The following is a 15,000-nucleotide window of genomic DNA, read 5'->3' as shown; positions in this document are numbered from 1 at the left end:
TCCACTCAGCTGGCTAAAAATGAGTAACGCTGCGATGGACTGGCGTCCCGTCCAGCTGGGGAAGACATACGCCATTGAAACCGGGAAACCGGGCCCATGAGCCTGGCTAGGCTTTAAAAGGGTGCATTAAGGATATTAAAGAGTACAGTAGGAAAGAGTACAAGTATAGATGGTCCTCACTCGCAAGCGAGTATAGCCTGATAACATGCGCCGTACTTCCGCTACTTGTTTTAGTTAGGAGTCAACGAGGGTCGGCTGAAAAGGTTACAGACTGACCAAGATACTCTCATATGCGGTCCAGACTCTTCTTTCATCAGTGTCGCCGTCCTTGGGTCCCATTGTTGAAAAAGCTTTCATCCTCATCACTACAATATGACGTCCTCATCACTACGATCAAATGAGGAAAATAGGGAGGGTGGTCAACCATTTGATAGAGGGTGGTCAACCAATTCAAAGCCACAGTCACGCATAGCATCTATTGAAAGCAAAGACTTACGTGCTGGAATATTACCCTGATGAAACAAAACTCCTTTCGCCAGTTTTCCTGGGCGTTTGGTCTTGATAGCCTTTCGCAACTGCCTCAGCAAGTTGGCATAATACTCTCCATTGACGGTGTGGCCCTTTTGAAGATAATCAATAAACACAAGCAAATATACATTCCTTCTTAGTGTTTTTTCGCTTGAGCCTCGGAGATGTGAGAAAGAGTCATACCAGCACCGGCAGGTACTCATTTCAGCTGAATAGACTCAAGTGAAATGAAATAAAGTACCTTGCTCAAGGAACAACGCACTGCCCAGTCCAGAAACTGAACCTACGACACTATGATCAGAGTCGAATACCTTAACCACTTGGCTACGCGCCTTCATTCTGTAAAAGTAGAGAAACATATATGCACTTCAAAGTTAATCGAAATCTGAATTCAGTCAGAAACTATTAGAAATGACTGATGTGAAACCCTGAGGGATTTGCTTGCACCGATTGAATACAAATAACAGAATTATGGCAAACAGATATAATTGCATTAGAGAACGGATATTGCATGAAATGTTATTATATGATATAATAATCACAATACAAGCAAAATAACAGGAATTATCTGGGAACTGCGAAAACGGTTCGTTGACATAAATCTGAAAGTAATTCTTGTCACGATTTTGGGAACAGCAGCAAAATAATTAATGAAGGGAATTTTGGAAATGGGACAATGATAGCAGGGCTATAAAACAACAGAAATTCAATTACTATGAAAGAATGTACGGAAGCATAATGTGACAAAATACATAGACGCCGGTGTGGGTATGTGGTTAAGAAGTTCGCTTTGTAACCACGTGGTTTCAAGTTCAGTTCCGGTATGGCGATTTCAGATTACCTCCCATTCAGATTACATCCCCACCCCCGATAACTTGAAATCGCTTTCAAATTATCCCCGGGAGTAGTTTGAAAATGATTTCAAGTTACCCCCTACGATTTCAGATTACACCCCCACCTAAAATACTTCTCCAAATGTTCGTCACCGTGGACGCGAAGTCAGAGCTTTCATTTAGTTGGCGTTTTCACTTAGTTACTTAAGCTGAAGAAATTTGGAAGAAGCATATCCAGAATGGCTACTTTTAGTATACTAGACTAGCTCAGTCCGTTCAAAAAGAACAATGCGATAGAAAACATGGGCAACAGCAGTTCAGTATTGGGAATAAAAGTTCTGCTCAAAAACCTAATTCAAGAGGAAAGAAAGAGAGGACATTTTATGGAACGTCGCACAGGCCCTTATACTGTTGCAGAAGTTTGTGGCAAAAATACCTACTGATTATCAAATAACAATGTTGTTGTTGTTGGCACTCCGTCGCTTATGACGTCGAGGGTTCCAGTCGATCCGATCAACTGAACAGCCTGCTCGTGAAATTAACGTGCAAGTGGCTGAGCACTCCACAGACACGTATACCCTTAACGTAGTTCTCGGGGATATTCAGCGTGACACAGTGTGACAAGGTTGACCCTTTGAATTACAGGCACAACAGAAACAGGAAGAAAGAGTGAGAGAAAGTTGTGGTAAAAGAGTACAGCAGGGTTCGCCACCATCCCCTGCCGGAGCCTCGTGGAGCTTTAGGTGTTTTCGCTCAATAAACACTCACAACGCCCGGTCTGGGAATCGAAACCGCGATCCTATGACCGCGAGTCCGCTGCCCTAATCACTGGGCCATTGCGCCTCCACTCAAATAACAATAAAGTACTTAGAAAAGGAAGTAAATGCTACCATTCTCACTCGATATATTGAACAACCAACAACAAGTAAAAAAAAAAAAACGGAAAACAAATAACAAAAATCAAGATACTCAAGATCCAAACTAATAAAAAAATAAAAACTGCAGTGATGTTTTAATGTCTATAAATACATTTCTTTACTAAATTAAAGTGTATAAATAAATTTCGGTTTGTATATGAAACACATATCGTTCTTCAAATCAATCTGTTATCATTACATTCTGTCAACTCAACTCAGTCCACTATTGACAACATCTATCTGTTACATATCTCTCGAAAAAAAGTGCTCTAATCCAAATCTCTTTCTCATAAAAAAAAAAAAAAGTCTTATTTAAAAAAAAAATGCCAACACAGAGTCTCTGATATTCGACATGTTTTATTTCTCAGCGCATCATAAAAGCGTTTAAAAAAATCTAATATTTTTGTTTTATTTACATATTTTAAGATAAGTTTACAATCGGATTTAATGTTATAAAAATAAGAGGAGCAGTAAGTCTTAGAATTTATTAGTTTAGCAAAATCATTGAGGGGGTAATGTGAAGAGCGTGGGATAATTTGAAATCGGTTTCAGGTTACCCCCCGCCCTGGTAATTTGAAATCGATTTCAGATTACCGGGTGGTTGCTTGAAATGGGGGTAACTTGAGATTTTTACACCGGTCCATGGCGACTACTTGGGCAAGTGTCTGTTATTTAATAGTCCTTGGCCGACCACTGCCTTGTGAGTGAATTTTGTAGAGAGGAAACTATGTGGAACTCCGTGGTATATGTGTGTGTCATTATGAATGTGATTGCCCTCGCCACCGTTTGACAACCGGTGTTGGTTTGTTTCCGTCACCGTAAATTTGCGGTTCGGTAAAAGTGACTGATAGGATGATTATGAAACTTAAAAAAAACAACAACAAAAAAACACAAAAAGACCCCCCACCCCCACCCCCCAAACAAAACAAAACAAATGCAGACCATAAGTACTGGGGCCAAATTATTCGTCTAAATCCTTTCAAGGCAATGCAGTAGCATGGACGCAGTCCAGTGACTGAAACAAACTGAAGATAACAGATAAAGAAATAATACGATAAAGTTGCACAATGAATGAACAAAAAAGACTTATAATAACATCACAAGCATAGAGCAGCAGAATTAGCTGGAGAATTACTAACACAATTAAGATTACTAGAAAACTGTAGGATTCTCTAGGTTAATGATTACGCTAAATTCTAATTAGAATAATTACCGAAAGAAACGAAACGCGTCTGATGTTTCTGATAATGTGAAAGATGAGATGATGCTAATCTAAGCCAAGTATGATTGCTGCGTGATTATTGAGGGACTTCGCTCGCTCGAATTTATCTGAGTCAGAGGAAAAGCAAGGGTAATATGGCCGAGTGCAATAAGGTGACACGCTGGGCAAAATGCTTGGCAGCATTTCGTATGTCTTTACGTTCTGAGTTCAAATTCCGCCGGGTTCGACTTTGCATTTCATCCTTTCGAGGTCGAGAAAATGAGAACCAGATGAGAATTGGGGTCGATGTAATCGATTTATCCCTGCAACCCGAAATTGTTGGCCGTGTGCCAAAATTTGAAAATAATATGGCTGAGTGAGAAAACCGGGTGAAAGGTCTCAAAAGCTAGACTCAAAAGCTAGACAAAAACATGTGATGGTGGTGGTGGTGGTCCCAGGTGCATGTATATTTGCGATCATGTCTGTGTGTATGTATGCTGTTGGCACTCCGTCGTTTACGACGTCGAGGGTTCCAGTTGATCCGATCAACGGAACAGCCTGCTCGTGAAATTAACGTGCAAGTGGCTGAGCACTCCACAGACGCGTGTACTCTTAACGTAGTTCTCGGGGATATTCAGCGTGACACAGTGTGACAAGGCTGGCCCTTTGAATTACAGGTACAACAGAAACAGGAAGTAAGAGTGAGAGAAAGTTGTGGAGGAAGAGTACAGCAGGGTTCGCCACCATCCCCTGCCGGAGCCTCGTGGAGCTTTAGGTGTTTTCGCTCAATAAACACTCACAACGCCCGGTCTGGGAATCGAAACCGCGATCCTATGACCGCGAGTCCGCTGCCCTAACCACTGGGCCATTGCGTCTCCACTGTGCACGTATATGTATGTAGATATATGTGTGTGTCTGGGTATATTTTCATGTGTGTATGTGTACACATTTTTACTGATAGATCTAATTACTGTTTCTCGACACCTGAGTTTACCAATCCTTATGCACACTATAATTACGGGAGGAACTCCAGCATTCCATTCCCCATATACACTTTTTCTCATTGGTAATGTTTTTTCTGTATATAAGCATAAATGTAGATATTTTTCCCAAATAAATTTCGCATCATACTTGAGGCTATGATGAAGCCATGAGGTGTTTACTGAGGCAATCAACCATGAGTTCACTGCATCATATAGCGGAAACAGCTGTAAGCCAATGAAGTTAATAAGATAATTGTTTACTCCTTTGTCATATCGTTTTCTTTAGAAAGAGAGGCCATAGGCCTAGGGTCTGAAGAAACGCCGTAAATCTAAGCGTTTTATAGACGTGCATATATATATATAGCCCGAGGAAGGTTAGCTGGCCGAAACTTCGAAGTTACTATCATCCCACGTATAAAGTCCAACAAACATGTATTCTACTAAAAAGTATTGAGTAATTCTTGAGTTTAATGTTAAATTGTTTTTTTTTTTCATATAACTTATCAGAAAAACGAACATTAATAGGTACATAAACACACACACGCACACACACTCACACACACACACACACACACACACACACACACACACACACACACACACACACACACACACACACACACACACACACACACACACACACACACACACACACACACATATAACACGACGTCTAAAACTTTTGGACTTTTTCATTTATTACTTTTATCATTTTTATATTTTTCTTTACATTCATATTTTTTTCTCCTTGTTTCTCTCCTTATTTCTTTGTGTTCCTTTTAGTTGAAGAGCGTAGGCTCGAAGCGTCAAAGACTTTCTCTATTCCCGAGCGTTAAACTAATACATCCATTTGTTGTTTACACCACCTGTCTTCGTCTGTTGTTTTTTTAGTAAATTCTCTCATATATATATATATATATATATATATATATATATATATATATATATATATATATATATATATATATATATATGTATATATATATATATATATACTTGATCTTACCAGGTTAGTATATTTGATATATACACTTGAAATCCCTATACCTGGAAGAAATAGACTTAAAAATTTATTGACCCAAGAATATATATATATATATATATATAATATATATATATATATATATATATATATATATATATATATATATATATATATATATATATATATATATATATATATATATATATATATATATATATATATATATATATATATATATATATATATATATATATATATATATATATATATATATATATATATATATATATATATATATATATATATATATATATATATATATATATATATATATATATATATATATATATATATATATATATATATATATATATATATATATATATATATATATATATATATATATATATAGAACCGAACCCATATGGGTGAGTGTTCTGGTTGAATCACATGCGCAAAGAGCCATGATAACATTGATTTGTGGGTTCGATCCTAACTGCAGTTAGCTCATCATTTTTCAGTCAATTGTTTAGATAAACGTCGCTTTAATTGGATTATATGTATTATCATTATGACATGGTATTATATAGTCATTATTGTGTACACACACACACACACACACACACACACTCGCACGCACATATACATGCATACGTAAATACATACATACACACATATATATACATATATATTTAAATAGATTTACTAGAATCAATTAAGGGATGTAGAACAGGTTTAGTAAATCAATAATCAATTTAGGACTCACGGACGAAACTGTTGTTCCTTGAGTCACTTTTGAATCTTTCTGCCAATTAAAAATAATATATATACACCCAAAAAACATACATACACACGTATACACGCTTACACTCACACATATACATACATACATACATACATACGTGCATGCATATACAGCCTTATATTATCTTTAATCGGCAAAATGATACAAGTTTCCCGCCAAACCGATTTAGTCTCTCATCTTCCTTTGCTCTTTCTTTCTCTTTTTTCCTTTCTCTATTTCATTCGTTTTTTCTTTCTTTCTTTCTTTCTTTCTTTCTTCCTTTCTTTCTTCCTTTCTTTCTTTCTTTCTTTCTTTGTATATGCATGCATGAATGCATGCGTGCATGAATGCATGCATGAATGCATGCATGTGTGTATATATGTATGCATATATGTATGTATGTGTGTATGTGTGTATGTATGCCACACATACAGATACTGATGCATAGACGCACACACACACACACACACGCATCTCAAAACGCTTCACACGTGGAATACATTCTCAATAAAACATCGAACATTTTCGACAGACGTCGGAACATTATTTAGATAAGAGTGCAAGACCACAAGAACACATCTTCTAAACACCAAATAATTACACTTAATAAGTTACTTACGTTAAAAGTTAATTTTTCTATTGCTGTTTTCTTTACTGTCCAGTTCAATTTGATATCCGATGCCTTTTAGAACTGTGTTGTTGTTGTAGTTGTCAGCAACTGTGCTGGTGATGCCGGATGATAATGTTGGCGATATAGAAAGTGAAAGTAGAAGACAATAATATATCAACGGTTGACCACAGCAGCAGCAGAAGCAGCAGCAACAACGAGAATAACAGTCTCAACTGCTGCTGCAGCAGCAGCAGCAGTCGTAGTGGCAAATACCAACAGCATTGATTGCAATCAACAGCAACAACAACAGCAGTGATCTTAACAACAACTACAAATGTAATCCATTTTTTCTATTTCACCGTATATGAATAAAATTATGATCCATACACACATACAGACATACATACATACATACATACATACATATATATATATATATATATATATATATATATATATATATATATATATATATATATATATGTATATATATATATATATATATACATGCATTCATACATACTTGTGTTGTGTGTGCATATACATATATATACTAATACACCACTGGGCCATTGCGCCTCCACATATGCACAGACATACAGATAGATAAATATATATATATATATATATATATATATATATATATATATACACGCATATATATATATATATACATGCATACACTTTATATTCGCATACATGCAGACATACAGATATATATCCTTTCTCTCTCCCCCCCCCCCCCCACCCCTCTCTCTTGCCTATACAAACATTTATTTATTTATTTATGCGCCCTTTTCAAGCCTAGCCAGGCTCATGGGCCTGGTTTCCCGGTTTCTATGGCGTATATGTCCCCGCCCCCAGCTGGACGGGACGCCAGTCCATCGCAGCGTTACTCAAGAAACAGGAAGAAAGAATGAGAGAAAGTTGGGGCGAAAGAGTACAACAGGGGTCACCAATTCACCCTCCCCTGCCGGAGTCTCGTGGAGCTTTAGGTGTTTTCGCTCAATAAACACACACAACCCCCGGTCTGGGAATCGGAACCGTGATCCTCTGACCGCGAGTCCGCTGCCCTAACCACTGGGCCATTGCGCCTCCACATACGCACAGACATCCAGATACGTAGACATGTGCATATATTTGTATGTATGTGCATGTATATATTATTACTGTTAATCGTTAAATGATATTTACTCCTTTAATTCTCAATTTTTGCGATTTTTTGCAACGTAATGTTATATTTTCCATTATATCCTTTATCGGTTTATCAATACACATTTCCTCCAAAAGAAAGTACGACCTCCTTCACCGACTTTGTTTCCTCAAAACTTTCTACAAAATGAATATTTTTTAATGAAATTTCCTCACATGACTTTCTGATAGTTTAGATTAGGAGTGACTGTGTGGTAAGTAACTTGTTTTCCAACCACATGGTTCCGCGTTCAGTCCCACTGTATGGCCGTGGGACTGGGCAAGTGTCTTCTACTATAGCCTCGGGCCGACCAAAGCCTTGTGAGTGGATTTGGTAGACGGAAACTGAAAGAAGCCCGTCGTATATATGTATATATATATATATATATATATATATATATATATATATATATATATATATATAAATGTATGTATGTATGTATGTGTGTGTGTGTGTGTGTATGTATGTGTCTGTGTTTGTCCCCCCAACATCGCTTGACAACCGATGCTGGTGTGTTTACGTCCCCGTAACTTAGCGGTTCGGCAAAACAGACCGATAGAATAAGTACTAGGCTTCCAAAGAATAAGTCCTGGGGTCGATTAGCTCGACTAAAAAAGGCGGTGCTCCAGCATGGCCACAGTCAAATGACTGAAACAAGTAAAAGAGTTAAAGAGAGTATTATAATTATATCGGATTTAATGCATAAAAAAGAATGAGAGAGGACGGATATCAGAGCCGCCTTAGCAGCATTGTAGCTCCCTGGGCAAATAAAATAACTGGGCCCTAAATTGTTTATTTATTGGCAGCAAGCTACAACATTCATAGGTCAGAATTGGGCCTCTAGATACGTGAGGCCCCTGGGCCACTGCCCAGTATGTCCACGCTTTAAGACTGTCCTGGTGGATATTTCACGCATCTCGATTTTGTTTCGGTCATTCGTTTTAATGATTTAATTTCAATTAGGTAAAAAAGAAAAGAAGCTTTTGAAACCCACGAAATTCCTGTTATTTCTAGCATACTAAATCACCACGTAGAGGTTGAACTTGTACAAAGGAGAGAGAGAGAGAGAGAGAGAGAGAGAGAGAGAGAGAGAGAGAGAGAGAGAGAGAGAGAGATTAATACTCCGATAAAATAATGAATGAAATATGTAATCTCTAACATTAGTCAGCAAAATTAAATGTATTATACTCATGAATGCAAACCAACTTTTAATGACTAATTTCTCATGCTGATTAAAAAATTTCTCTCCATTTGTATGCAGCACATAACAGTTTTTCAGTCGATACATGCAAATATTTACATATTTGTATATATGAAATCATTAACGTAATAAATAAGGACATATTAGTTTTAGAAAGTAAATAAGTTTATTGAGTTGAAAATCATCGCTATCATTCTACAATTAGAGCTAGTGTAACGCGACGAGCTGGAATTTCGTCCGTTCTGAGTTCAAACTCCACCGGGGTCGACTTTGCCTTTTATTCTTTCGGGCCAGATAAAATAAGTACTAGTTGAGTACTCGAGGAATTGGTGAAATAGACCTCTACATTATTTTTTATCAACATAACTCTAATCTACATCATTAAAGCTTATGACGAAACAACGTCGAGATGCATGAAATATCTGCCCTAACGAATTTTTTTTCACATTACATTCTGATATGATCGTAATTTGCACCATCTGAAACTTATTTGTAAAAAATTTCCTTACAAATATATACATTTTCCAGAAAGTTATAAGCAAAGAAAATCGGGTGGGGTTATACTTCTGTAGTTATGCCGAGTATTAATAGAAATGTTTGGAAAACACTATTTCGCTGTAAGTTTGCGATGTGGTTCTGGATAAAATTTTAAGTTGAAATCTTCAGTAATAGAAGAATTTTGAAAACCACGTCTTGATATAAAAAAAATATTACAATTGGAATTTTTTAAGAATTTTCTTGACAGTATAGATTTTAATAATCACTTCCTTTTAGTAAAAGTTACATAATCCTAACTTCTTATATTCTTGTGTTTGGATATAGACTACACTGTAACAGTTTTATACCACTACAAAAACTAAATCAGTAACAAACACGTAACAAACTTATATCTCTTCTCAACAACTTCTATAACTGCCCTCACAAATGTGATTGCACACACCAAACTGTCCCTCACACTATCAGTACGCATGCGCCTTTATGAGGTTTAGGAAGTTCACTTGCTATCCCACAGGGGTGTCAGGATTTTACCACAACATCACCCCTTTTTGAGCTTGACTTTCCTTGGAAGTCAATATTTTTCTTTTATTTATTGTATATTTATTACCACCTCTCCCCATTTTTTTTTGTTTACTTAATTCTCCGGGAAGAAATTGGAATATTTTTTCGTTTTGGCTCTACTTGCAAAAGTTCTGTTTGTTTTCTTTTCCTAGTCGATGTACTCGTTGGTTCAACTATTCCTTGAGGTACCGGGACGTCATAAAATGTCATAAAGAAATTCCATTGGTTCTTCATGTTTTATTCTTTCTTCCGTAAACCATTTTTTTTCAGTTGGTTTAAATGTCTTTTGTGTTCCCACATATGACCTTTTACTATGTACGTTATTTTTCCTAAACGTTTACTTATTATACCTTCTCCCCAACTTTCCCTTCCATTTCTGTATATTTAAAAAAAACCTTGTCACCTATTTTGAAGTATTTCATCTTATTTTCGGTGTTTCTCTCCATTTTTTTCTTTTCTTCTCGGTAGTAATTTATCAAACACAGATCTGGCTTTCCTGGCGATCATTAGTTCACCCCGCGACATACCTGAAGTGATATTGGGGTTAGGCGTTATTCGGTAGACACTTTAAAATTACATCATTCCTAGATTTTTTCAGCGCCCTCTTAAATGTGTCTACAAGACCTTCCACTAGTTCGTTTGATCTCGGATAGTATAGTGGAGTAGTAATATGCATTTTGCAAAATTTCTAAAATTCCTTCGACGTGCACTGTGTTCCGTTATCAGACACAATAGTGTCTAGGACGCCATATCGCGCAAAAAATTCGTCCAGAAATTCCATAGTTACTTTGGAGGTTGGCTTCCTGCATTGGCATATTTTTGACCATTTCCTGTAACTGTCCACAACTATCAGATAATGCCCTCCATTTAACGGTCCTGCGAAGTCTATGCGTAATCTGCACTAAGTTATGTCAGTCTTGGGCCAAGGCTGAATTTTTATAGGTGGTGCTTTTGCTGCCAGGGCACAACCACTGCAGGCTTTCACCAATGTTTCAATATACTGATCCCTATTCGTCCAGTAGACATAACTCCTCATCAGTGCTTTTATTCTCGCGATTCCTGACCTGCGACCATTTTTATTGATAACTTGACCTAGATAGTTTATTTCTGGCGTGTATAATTCGCATTTCCTCTCGCTAAGTTTAAATCCATACTCTTTTATTCTTTCAAATACCTTTTTAACATGTTCCTCACGCTGACCTCGAGACTCACTTTTTATGAGTATACCATCCAAGCTGTTTTTCAGTGCTTGGTATTATTTTAAATGTTTTCCTTTTTTACTGAGCGAGTGAGTACTATGATACGAATAAAGGCTACACAGGAAAATCAAACGTAACATATCAAAAAATTGCTGAAATTAGGAATCAAGTGAGTAATAATCACTTAGCGACTAACAGAAAAATGCCGGGAGCGCGGTCTTTCTGCTAGTTAAGTAAATGAATTTAGCCAGTTACAATCTATAATAATTTTTCTGGTTGGTTTACGTATATAACTCTTAACAATGGAACGAAATCGAAGATATGATCTTCAATAGATACATCATTCATATATTATTCGTAAGGCAATTCATTGTGAAATTAATATTTTAAATTAAGTGATACATATATAAGCACATATATAGATGCAAATACATATACATGCTCATACACACGCACATATACTTGTGCATTAGGATCCGCAGCTCTGTAGAAAATCTGTTGTTCTTCGTTGCCTAGGACTTTGGGTACTAGAGCGATCATATGCATTTTCTTTTCAATAGAAAATAGGCACGCTGTAGGGTGATTTAAGTCATATCTTAGCAAAATAACATTATCGATAGATTATGTGTCTATACGCTGCGTTTAAGTAAAATGTCTTCTATTTTACACTTTAGTTGATCCTAGGCCTAGGAATATGAGTGACATTGCATGGATGGAAACCCGAAAACTATTGGCGGCGGGATGGGGTGTAATTACTGCATCATATGAGAAAATCCCAAAACAAATGTACAGGCGGTTACACTCAAACAGAAAATCGTCTGGTAATTGCCATTTGAATGGAAATTTTGTTTTTACTATAAAACACATATTGCTAAGTTTGTAGCATCCCCTTGAGACCCAACTACACTCTAGCTGAAAAATATAGAATACTTCAAAAGTAATATAAATGTCCTAAAGTCAGTGGTGGCGTTAATGAAGATGTTACACGTTAATTTAATGTGTTAAACTTATCTTTATTAATGTATATCAAATTATACACAGATATATACAAGATTTACACAGATATAAGAGTTAGAAACCGTGATCCGTCCGCGAACCCCTTTTGGCTTTGGAAATTCTTGCCTGCCACATTAAAAAGTTACCCCAACCCTGTATATAAGTTTTGGAGAGGGAGCTAGTCGATTTCATCGTCCCCATGCTTGACTGGTACATATTTTATCGATCACGAAAGGATGAGAAGTAAAGTCGACCTCAGTGGAATTTTAATTCAGAGCTTAAGGACGGACGAATTGCTGTAAAGCATTTTGTTTGGTGTGCTAGCGATTCTGCCGACTTGCCACCTTTAGCAGCCTCCATAATGAAAACTAAACAACAACGGAAAAAAATATGACAAATGAGGTAAAATTTAAGAATAACACCTAAGCTTATTTAATTGGAAGTAGGGATAGAGATTAGCCTATCCGATACCATAAAGCGTATGCGGAAAGAGCACCTCAAACTTAGGCTCGAAACGTATACACAACGAGTTTAAAACGTATCATCCATAAAAATGAACTCACAAGGCGTGGGAAGAAAAACTAAATATATCCTTCCTGACATATGGAGATCATTTGCAATTGACCTCATGGACTTTCTGGGATTGTAATCAATGGTCTGTTGAACTTGTTGGATAAATTCAGGTGTTTTGAGGATTTTAGAGTGTTTAGAATGCTTTTTTATGCCTTGATACTTGTGATACGTTTCCATCTTCCTTACAAACTTCGTAGACGAAAGATTAGGCAACTGTTAAAAACGAGATATTTCTAAATCGCTGTGCTTAACCTTTATAACCACAATAACAGCATGCCTCTTCATTTCTTGAGCAAGCTGAGGATCTGCCATTATTATTTTCTGAAACAAAGATTATACAGAGTTAGCAAAAAATGCAGCAATGACCCCCAAAAAGGTATGTCCTCAAATACCTTATCCACCCTGTATATATATATATATATATATATATATATATATATATATATATATATATATATATATATATATATATATATATGGATATATCTATGTCTGTCTATAAATTCTCTCTATCTATCTCTGCCTCATTCAACTACAATTCTTCAAAGCAGTGCCCCAGCATGGCCACAATCAAATGACTGAAACAAGTAAAAGATAAAAGATAAAAATATATGTATATATATATATATATATATATATATATATATATATATATATATATATATATATATATATATATATATATATATATATATATATATATATATATATATATACATATTGTTGTCGCGACAGTACAACACCTTACATATAAGTAGTAACGGTCTGACGTCGTCGGCTGTTTGGTGTTTGGTCTTCGAAGTCCAGATGTAGTTTAAAGTTCGAGTTAGTGTTTTGGAAATATTGATTGTTGGGTAGGTGTCTGTTACTACCGCTGTTTTGTACTGTTATAACACTTGTGACAGTGTATTCTATCGTCGACAATATCAACCGATATTGGAGGCGTAAGGATATAACACATATATATTCATATGTGTACATCAAGCATCGAAGACAGTAAAAAGCAAAAAAAAAACAAAACTCCTCCAAAAGAGAACTGACTATAATTATAAGATCCCATGACTAAAATAAAAACAATTATAGATCTATTGATCTGTATATTGAACAGAGTGTCACGTGGCACAAAAGGCATGTTAAAAGTAACAAGGGAGTATAAATATTGCATTATAAAGATTTTTAATGTATTCTATTAGTAAATATGACCACGCTTTTATAGCTTCTTTGTTATTGCATCATTGTCTTACTAGAATGGGTGCCCAATAAAGCACATGATTTGGTCGATAAGATACTGAACAATCAGCCGTGGTTTGTATCCTTCTTACTGAGAGGTCAGTAGCTCGTATCCTTTCATTGACAATTTATCGATTGGTGTGATTCAGTACCAATTGATAGACAAATTCACTATGAGTCTCTATTGCCTAACCGTTAAGTTACGAGCATGTAAACAAACCGATACCGGTTGTCAAGTGATGGTGGTGGAGGGGACAAACACACACACACGTATATATAGGGGGAGGCGTAGCTGTGTGGTAAGAAGTTTGCTTCCAAACCACAAGCTTCCGGGTTCAGTCCCATTGCGTAGCACCTTGGGCAAGCGTCTTCTATTATAACCTCCAACCGACCAAAGCCTTGTGAGTGGATTTGGTAGACAGAAACAGAAAGAAGCCCGTTCTATGTGTGTATGTGTGTGTGCGCGCGCGCGCGCGCGTGTGTGTGTGTGTGTATGTGTGTGTGTGTGTGTGTATCTATGTGGGTGTCTTTGTGTCTATATTTGTCACTCCATTATCTCTTGACAACCGGAGTTGGTGTGTTTGCCTCCCTGTAATTTAGCGATTCGGCAAAAGATCGATAGAATAAGTACCCTGGTAAGTGTATATATATATATATATATATATATATATATATATATATATATATATATATATATATATATAAGCAA

The 15,000-nt window shown here is 36.3% G+C and overlaps 1 protein-coding gene across 2 annotated transcripts in view; it reads right to left on the bottom strand.

The window, feature by feature from the left end:
* The window catches only part of LOC149133047 (uncharacterized), a 107,876-nt gene that overhangs the window by 28,884 nt on the left and 63,992 nt on the right, over positions 1–15,000 (bottom strand). Inside the window, exon 1 of one of the 2 annotated variants that reach the window (XM_089360850.1) lies at positions 6,851–7,155. The exons of the other annotated variant lie outside the window; for it this stretch is intronic. The gene's annotated coding sequence lies outside the window, so the exon portion shown is untranslated. Of the gene's footprint in view, positions 1–6,850; positions 7,156–15,000 lie in introns of those variants that run through there. 2 annotated transcript variants of the gene reach the window in all.

The sequence above is a fragment of the Octopus bimaculoides genome, chromosome 12 (assembly GCF_046866305.1).
Source record: "Octopus bimaculoides isolate indiv1 chromosome 12, ASM4686630v1, whole genome shotgun sequence".
Classification (NCBI taxonomy): domain Eukaryota; kingdom Metazoa; phylum Mollusca; class Cephalopoda; order Octopoda; family Octopodidae; genus Octopus; species Octopus bimaculoides.
The sequence above is the reverse complement of the archived record's forward strand: the minus strand, read 5'-3'. Positions and strand labels throughout refer to the sequence as shown.